Consider the following 8,126-nt stretch of genomic DNA (forward strand, 5'->3'; position numbering starts at 1 on the left):
CGGGACTTACACGCTGGTCTACGGGCACTTCTGGCTCATATTCGGTTGCAGTATTGGCCGATTGGTGGAAGGATACTCCATTGATTGGAAGTTTATTCCCCCTCGTTCGCCGTATTTTGGCGGCCTTTGGGAAGCAGCAGTGAAGACAGCGAATCATCATTTTTATCGTGTTGTTGGCTCTTGTTTTCTCAACTTCGAATTGTTTCCTCTTTCAGAAGATCCCGCAGACCTAGATGTGTTAAACCCAACTTATTTTTTGATTGGTGGACCCAGCTCATCGTTCGTTGTGCCTGATGTGACGCACCTTCAATTCAATTGACTGGATGGCTGGCAACGCGTAACATATTCAAGAACTGTTTTGGTCCCGCTAGCGTGAAGAATATTTAACGCTGCTTCAGCAGCGCTCCAAATGGCGTACCCCGAAACCAGGCGTACGCGTCAACTACCTAGTCCTCGTAAAGATGAAAATCTGCCGCCTCTAAGGTGGCCACTGGCGAGAATCACGGAGCTAATCGTGGGAAAGGATAAGAGCAGCATCGTCATCTTATCTTGTAATACTTGCTCTGCAAAGCAACTGCTTAAATTTCGCTCTTAAGATTATTTACATTAAGCATTAAAAAAGATCAATAGCCCAACCAACAAATTGATTGGTATTGGTTGTATTCAGTAAACGGACAAATGTATTTTTAGATGTTGCTACTATTTATTTGCAACATAGATACCAGGTATGATTTCCTCATTTGAAATTAATACACTATCTTCTGTTATATTTAATTCTAACTTTCGGACAACTTCATATCTCGCTGGTAGAAGTATTGAATTACTACCAGAACTGAATGCTATCGAAACATGAATTGGATAGTTTAAGCACTTACCATATAATCGCTAATTATACAAAGCATAGATACGTGAAACAGTAGAATAGTCGGAACACGATAAATCCCAACGACTGAGCCCCATGGGTGCCTGCGCCTATTTTAGTGTGCCCAGATAGAGTAACACTGCTGAGAGTGGCGGCCGAACGTCCGGCGTCAAAAGCCGAACGTTCAATATGAAGCCGCATCTCGCTCAGCGCACAACGTAACTACGGCTGATGCTATTTCTTAATATATGTAAGTTAGTTTTAAATCCTTACACCCCAAACACATATGTGTTTCTGCATGTGCAGTGAGTATCTCCCTCTCCCTGCATAGCTTCTCAAAAAACCACGAGATCTACAAACATGTTGTGTGGCTGTGCGCACAAATAGATCACGGCGTTTGTCTTGAGCCAGAGATATTTTCGTCAATTGTGTGCCTTTTGTGCCTGTGGTAGGCATAATGAGAAGAATCTGATTTATTTTTATTTTATAAAACCTTCAATGACCCAAATGAAATATTTATATTTTATATTTTAATATTTTTGTTTACTATGGGGACTTATTTTGCTTAAAATTAAAATAAAACTAAGTCGTATTTCTGCAAGGGTACTTCATTGTCGGCCTGTCGAAGAATTCTAAGAAAAGACCAAAATTTGAAAATGTTCAAATTTTGCGACTTGCTACTTGTGCACTCGCACACTCTTTCTATTTAATTTTCAAATTTTTAGAGTGTACATACAAATACAAAATATAATTATATACAAAATGTTCTCTAATTCTGCTAAGATTACTTTTAAAAACTTTCTTAAATTCTGTCAAGATTATTTGCCTTGTTTCTTTATGATTTTGTTGTGAAACTATAGACGTTCACAATTGCTATAATTAGAAGCAATATCCACAATGAGCGGGTATCGTCTGTGTGGTCTATAATCTAAACGTTATTACCTACTTTGGCTGTATTGTCTCTTGTCTGTCGTCAGAAACGAACCAACCCATTTCGTAGGTTTTGGATAAAAATGAATCTATTGTAACCTACATGCAATTATATATTCGTTCGGGTTATGTCAGATTGTAAAAGGAAAAAGTTGTGTTAGTTGTACATACGATTGACTTAGAAGGTGTTCATTATATAAATCTATGTCAATCGTATGGTTTTAGTATATAAGCCTAACAGAGATTAGTAGTTTTCAAGCAGCGTTTGCACGCAACTGCTTGGGGCTTAGAGCTTAAATTAAGTGCAAAGTGGGGCTTTGGCAATAAGTGCAACCATTTTGCGTTACTTCGCACCAGTGCGAAGTTTCTGCTTGATGTCCAGAAGTTTCTGTTTGTTTATTTTCTGGACTTCCTTCGATGCTTTCGTGTGAATCAGGTCCTTAATAAGTCTCCGTTGTTGTAGGAGCTTGACTCGTCTTCCGCTCCTTTTCTTCTTCTTCTTTTCCTTAAGCGGTTATATATTATATACTTTTACATATGTAGGCAGCGTTGATAGCTGCCCTGAGAGAGAGAATGCTTATGTGCACTTATGAATTGTACTCGGCTTGCGTGGGAAACGCTGACGCTGCGTTGTCGCATATCCGCATATATGTGTGGTCATATTACATATGCACTTGAAATGTACTAAAGATTATTTAAGCAAACACTGCAATAAAGTGTTACAATGTGACAGTTTGAAGAACATTGAGTACAGTATGTAGAGTATGTACAGTATGTACATACCAGAGTTTTCCAAGTTTGCCGTGCGAGCAGCAAGTGTCTTTGGCTGACCATACGCATTAATTGTCTTGGTATTAGGAGATCGCAACGGGGTATTGGTATACCGGTATTCTTTTTATCGAAGGAAGAGAATCGGTAGATCCCAGGCTTGCCAGCTCGTATAACCTGGGACCCATATGTGGTAAGCTGCAAGTTTCTTGGCTATCTCTGAAATTTATTAACAGATATCAAGTTAGGTGATATCGCCAAAAAAGACTTGATAGCTGCTTAACAGTAAGAGTAGTTGCATATAATTCCCACTGCAGTAGTGCGGGACTCGAAAGTACTTCCTAATAGTGGGTTCTTTGCACTGCACCCCGGCTTCCACGCGGTTGCCTAGGGTAGAGTATTAACCTGAAAATGTGACAGCAAAGTCCTCACCATATGCAATAATGCCATTGCCTACACCTTCCATGAAGCGTACATTGACCGTACCCTGAGAGAGGTGAGAGGACACTGCTTTGCGGGGTACCTCGGCTCACAAACTTAAAACTCTGATCGAAATGGAAAATATCATTCAAGCAGGTGATGGCGTTTTCCCCTTATTCCCTGCATGGAGTAGTTGGGTGAAATTCTTTTAGCCGCGTCCACGGACAATCAGGGCATAAAACAGCTTATAGCCCATGCTGCTTTCAGGCAGCAACGGAGCTTGGCACCCACCGGATGGTGTATATTTAACTTAAGTAGTAGAATAAAGAGGAAACGATTACTCATGAGCAGTTTAACTGATAACTCATATGAAGTTTTCGATCAGTCATCAAGCTAACTCATGAGCAGTTTAACTGATAACTCATATGAAGTTTTCGATCAGTCATCAAGCTAACTTAGATATCCGAAGCCTTGAAGGGACCTCGATAGCAGTCTGGCCGCATTGCGTGCGTGGAGGCTAAGCTGAAGCTAAGCGTAATGCAGCAGTATCATCATTACACTCTAATTTGGCTGCATAAATATATGCCCTTGGCACCGCAAGCACAAAAGTCCTGAATGAAGACAATATCAGCTCCCCCTTAGCTTAGACGCAGTACAAAAGATGCTGCTTTGCAGTGCCTGAGATTTATCTGAGGAAGTCATAGAGATATCTTGGGGTTTACCCTTTATCAACGTGAAATTGACTTCTTCATCAGTGACACCTATCCTCCTGGCTATTTTCTGAGTCGGCGCGGTAAGCTTGGGTGATAACATTCTAGAAGCCATACCTGCTTGTACTGCCCGACTTAGCCAGGCCCTCAGCAGACTCGATATTTAAAATAAAAGCTTGCCGCGATGACCTCCGTCTCCTCTACTTCGACCACTCATCCGTCATCCGTATTAAAATATGGGTTGCAGACCTGAAAGAGTTTAAGAATCTTTTCGGGATGATCGGGCTTGACTTAAACCCACAATCGAGGGCGTGGCCTACTTGGCACGTCCCACCAGCTATAGCGCTTAATCTAGCTTCCAGGCAACCACTTTCTTATAAGCCTTGGCTAATGATGCAGATTTCATCTAGCCTCCGAGAATGCCGAGATGCCGGCCCGCCACTCTCCTTCATTGTTACGAGCAACATATCCTGCAGCTCGCTCCCCACCCACATCCACTTTTTAAGAGGGACTTGGCTCTGCTTTTGCCCTTATCCAGGCCTCCAATTAGAAGGGGCGATCCTTAGCGCCTTAGCGGCATCATCTTGAATTTGGCTGGAGGCGATGGCTTGAACGTCAGCTTTTTATCGAGATGTTTTCTTTCTTCTGACTATCATTTGTCAGTAACCTTGGCAGAGACATGACCACTAACAGAAATACCCATTCCCCTTATAGCGTTAAAATCGCAGAAATGTTTTCACCAATTTTTGTATCTTTATAAAGCACTCATTTAGTTTAGCTATTGTTTAATCGAGTGCTAATAAAATAACAGCACAAGCGATGGATATTTCAGGCTTCTGTCCATTGTGGAGAAAAATAGCCGCTAGACTTTCCGTCAACAAATAACTTCCAATCGTTTTGTTTATCGTTCCGTTTAAAGTTCTGAGAGCAGTTCGAAAATTCAATTGCAAAAGCACACTATCCTTCATTAAGTATAATTGAAGAAACACTTCGTGTGTCGCTACTGTTGTCTAAAAGATCCAAACCCAAGTTATTTTTATGATAGCTCACATTAATATACATAGCTCACTGCACATATATTTATTTCAATTCCAACAAAGGGCACGTTTAAGACTTAATGTGTATTAAAGTTACTAATATACCAAGGAGCACTTATAATAGTTAATAGGGTCATAGACATGTTCACTCCCAAGTATTTTACAGAGTCAGTAACTGGTATAGTGGAGCCATTTAATGCTTCTAGTTACCACAGATTTCTTGCCTTAATGAAAATGTCACCTGGACCGATTTCTGGGCATTGTCCGTTTTTCTCTGCTTAGCCAACCATTTTTCGATTAAGGTTTCGAGGACAGTTTTTCTTGCAAGTATTGTAATGCAACAACTGGAGACGGGCTGCTTGCATTGCTGGAAGTATCATTAGCGTATGTAGCTGCCTCGACATAACGACTGGTGGACAATAAAAATAAAGACATAAACATAAAATGTTCTGTTAGTGAAATAAGGCTTTCTTATGAGATAATATGGTGGTGTTTTTTTTTTATATTTTTAATAATAATCCAGAATGCCAACCTTTATCAAATGCCTGTTTCATATCTAAGACGTCTGCGCAATACTCCTTGCGCATATTTCAGCATTAGCTTCTGAGATTGTGACCTAGCTTATTGGCTAACTCAGCTGAGGAGGACTATCTAAAATTAGCTTACTTTCACCAACTCTTTCAGCATTATAGTGTGATATTATCTTTTAGTAAAAGATTGAGTGCAAGTGCTGTGCAAAAGCCTCAGCCATCTCGTCGTTTTTTCTACAACGTTGGCTATTTCTGTCGACTACAAGAGTAATCCTACTCATGTGTCTCTTCCGCTATCTAGTTGCGTGGCTAAGGCTATAATCAGGATCACTTGTAAATGGGTCGAGTATTTTAATTAAGTTTGCTGTCTCTTGATCTTTCACAGCTTGTAGCCTAATATTTAAGACTTTGGTTGCCTTGCATATCGTGGACCAAGCAAAACGCTCCAAATAATCCAATCAAGGAGAGTGGCCAATTCAAGGCGAGGGATGAGATAACTAGATAATCTTAAAATCTCTTACCGGTTGTCAATACACCATCAGGTGAAGAGAACCCATCTCTAAGATATGTATAGCAAGGCATGAACAGAGTGTGTGAAGAGTAGCAGCAGCACACAATAGGTTATCAATAGGCCAGAGTGTAACGATATTAGACGAAGTAGTTGTTGTAATGACGGAGCAGAGTAAAGCATGCGTATAAATCAGGTTTCACAAGAACACAATTTGGGATTGTCGGCTACAACAACAGCACTGGCAAGGAGTTTTATCATCCCCAGGATTAAACCCGTGCACGAACCTAAACACTTTTACTAAAAAGGGCCTGAACGAATGTTATAAAATCTTGCAAGTATAGGTTCAGGAACTGTATTCAAAGCAGACGCGCATGAATGTGTGTGTGTACATGTATACAGAAATTCTTGGAACTTGCGCTTGCTGATGCACGTTTTTGCAGCCCAAAACACATTTTCTTTCGTGTTTCTTTTCAGTAGTAAATCTTAATGTACTATAATATATTCGTGCATTCTCAAAATGACAATGTCATTAAAAGTGTGGCCTAATTAGAAATTAAGTTGGTTTACTAACATGATTTATAGAATTGCGGTGGTAGCGGGGAGGTGGCGATAGCTAAAAAATGAAAGATACTTGATATATAAATATACTATTCTAGAAGCTACATGTCAAGTTTGGTGACTCTAGCTCTTATTATATACCAAAATTGGTCAACAAACAGGATTTCGATACGATTCTTATCGATTATTTGAAAACGGGGCAAGTTATCGAATAGCGGAAACAAACTCGATCTGCGCGGGCATTAGGAGGACCTACAGCTGAAATTCCGAGTCTCTAGGTCTTATAGGTTTTGAGATTCTTGAGTTCATACTTACGGACGGACAGACGGACGGACGGACAAATGGACAGACAGACGGACATGGCTAGGTCGGAGATGCTTGCTTCTGCCTGTTACATACATATGCACAAATACATTTTACCGATTTTTAATGCGTTCAGGGTATACAAACCGTTAAGATGAGTGTTGACTTGTTATGTGAAATGGATACTTCAGAAAACTCTAGCATTTCTTCTATTGAGAGTGGTGGCATATCACTTTTTTCGAAAAGTTTAACAACTTCCTCTAGTTCGTTTTCATTGAAAAGCGGAGAATTTATAATAATTAATCTTGCCCATTGGATGGTATATCAAATATTGTTCAATTCCTCTTTAATTATCCTAACCTGATTCTGAAGACGGACAGCTATCTCGTTGCTGAGGTAACTATCTTTCCTAACTGAATTTCTTACGTAATTTGATATTATAGTGAACCTATTAAGTCTATCTTCGAGCTGTTTATTTATTATTACTTGTTGGTTGTTATTTACAGTAAGTTTGTCGAAATTGTTTCTATCATAACCAAATCTTCGTGGTCTGGGCTGCCTGCTGCATGTATATTCTATGCCGATCCTAATCAATTTAAAGATCTAGGATTTCGTCGGTCAAATGATGAAAGGATGGCGTGAAATGTGGTGAATGTTTGGGTGTTTTCGTGATGAAGGGTATGGTACAGACTGTTACCGTGCAAATCACTCTCTACGTGAAGATTGATTGTATCGAGTGCACTTCTGATTTGGTCCAAGTTGATGAAATGAATGATCTTTGCCGTGGACGCTCGTATTTGCCCGACTCCCTTTTAGATAGATATGGTCTGCGCATCTGTATAATTGGTTATTTCCACAAACCCACAAGATGGTATTAGTATGAACAGTAATCTTAAAAATAATATGAACTTTTAATATTGTTTTTGAGGATTGTTTTGCCTGATTCGGAAATTGCGGTAGTACCTCTATCTTCTTTAACTATTTCCTTTTTATACCTTAAAGTCAGTTTTGATCCAAGCCTGGTATTCTGTTTGACGAATATCTCTTGTCCTCGCTCGTAAGTCTTTACTGGTTTTCTGATTCAACTGTAGTTCTCTAAGTCTTTCAGTTGCTTTTGCTTGATTTTGTCAATAATGTCCTATCGGCTTTTATCGTATCGTTCGGGATTAGTTGAGGCAATTCTATCAAAGAAGACATTTAACGGTCGCTTTTTCGTAACTGAGTGTATTGTGTAATTGTATTCATAGATAGCTCTGTTAAGTAATTCTTAAAATGTTCGGTGTTCGTTCTTCGTTTTGAGACATCTCATGATTTCGAAAATTGTGGAATGGAATCTTTCAACCTGCCCATTGACAGAACTTTCATAGGGCGGTGCTGATTTCTAAATATGAAGGTGATTGTTTGTGAGGCGGCCACTATGGTAGCCACCCCACAGTTCATTATTATAGTATGGTTAGTTTATAAGCATTATTTCTATAAAGTAATAAATAGTAAATT

Source organism: Drosophila montana, unplaced genomic scaffold, assembly GCF_035044405.1.
Source record: "Drosophila montana isolate Dmon_TW-CO22-7 unplaced genomic scaffold, ASM3504440v1 contig_3069_1, whole genome shotgun sequence".
Classification (NCBI taxonomy): domain Eukaryota; kingdom Metazoa; phylum Arthropoda; class Insecta; order Diptera; family Drosophilidae; genus Drosophila; species Drosophila montana.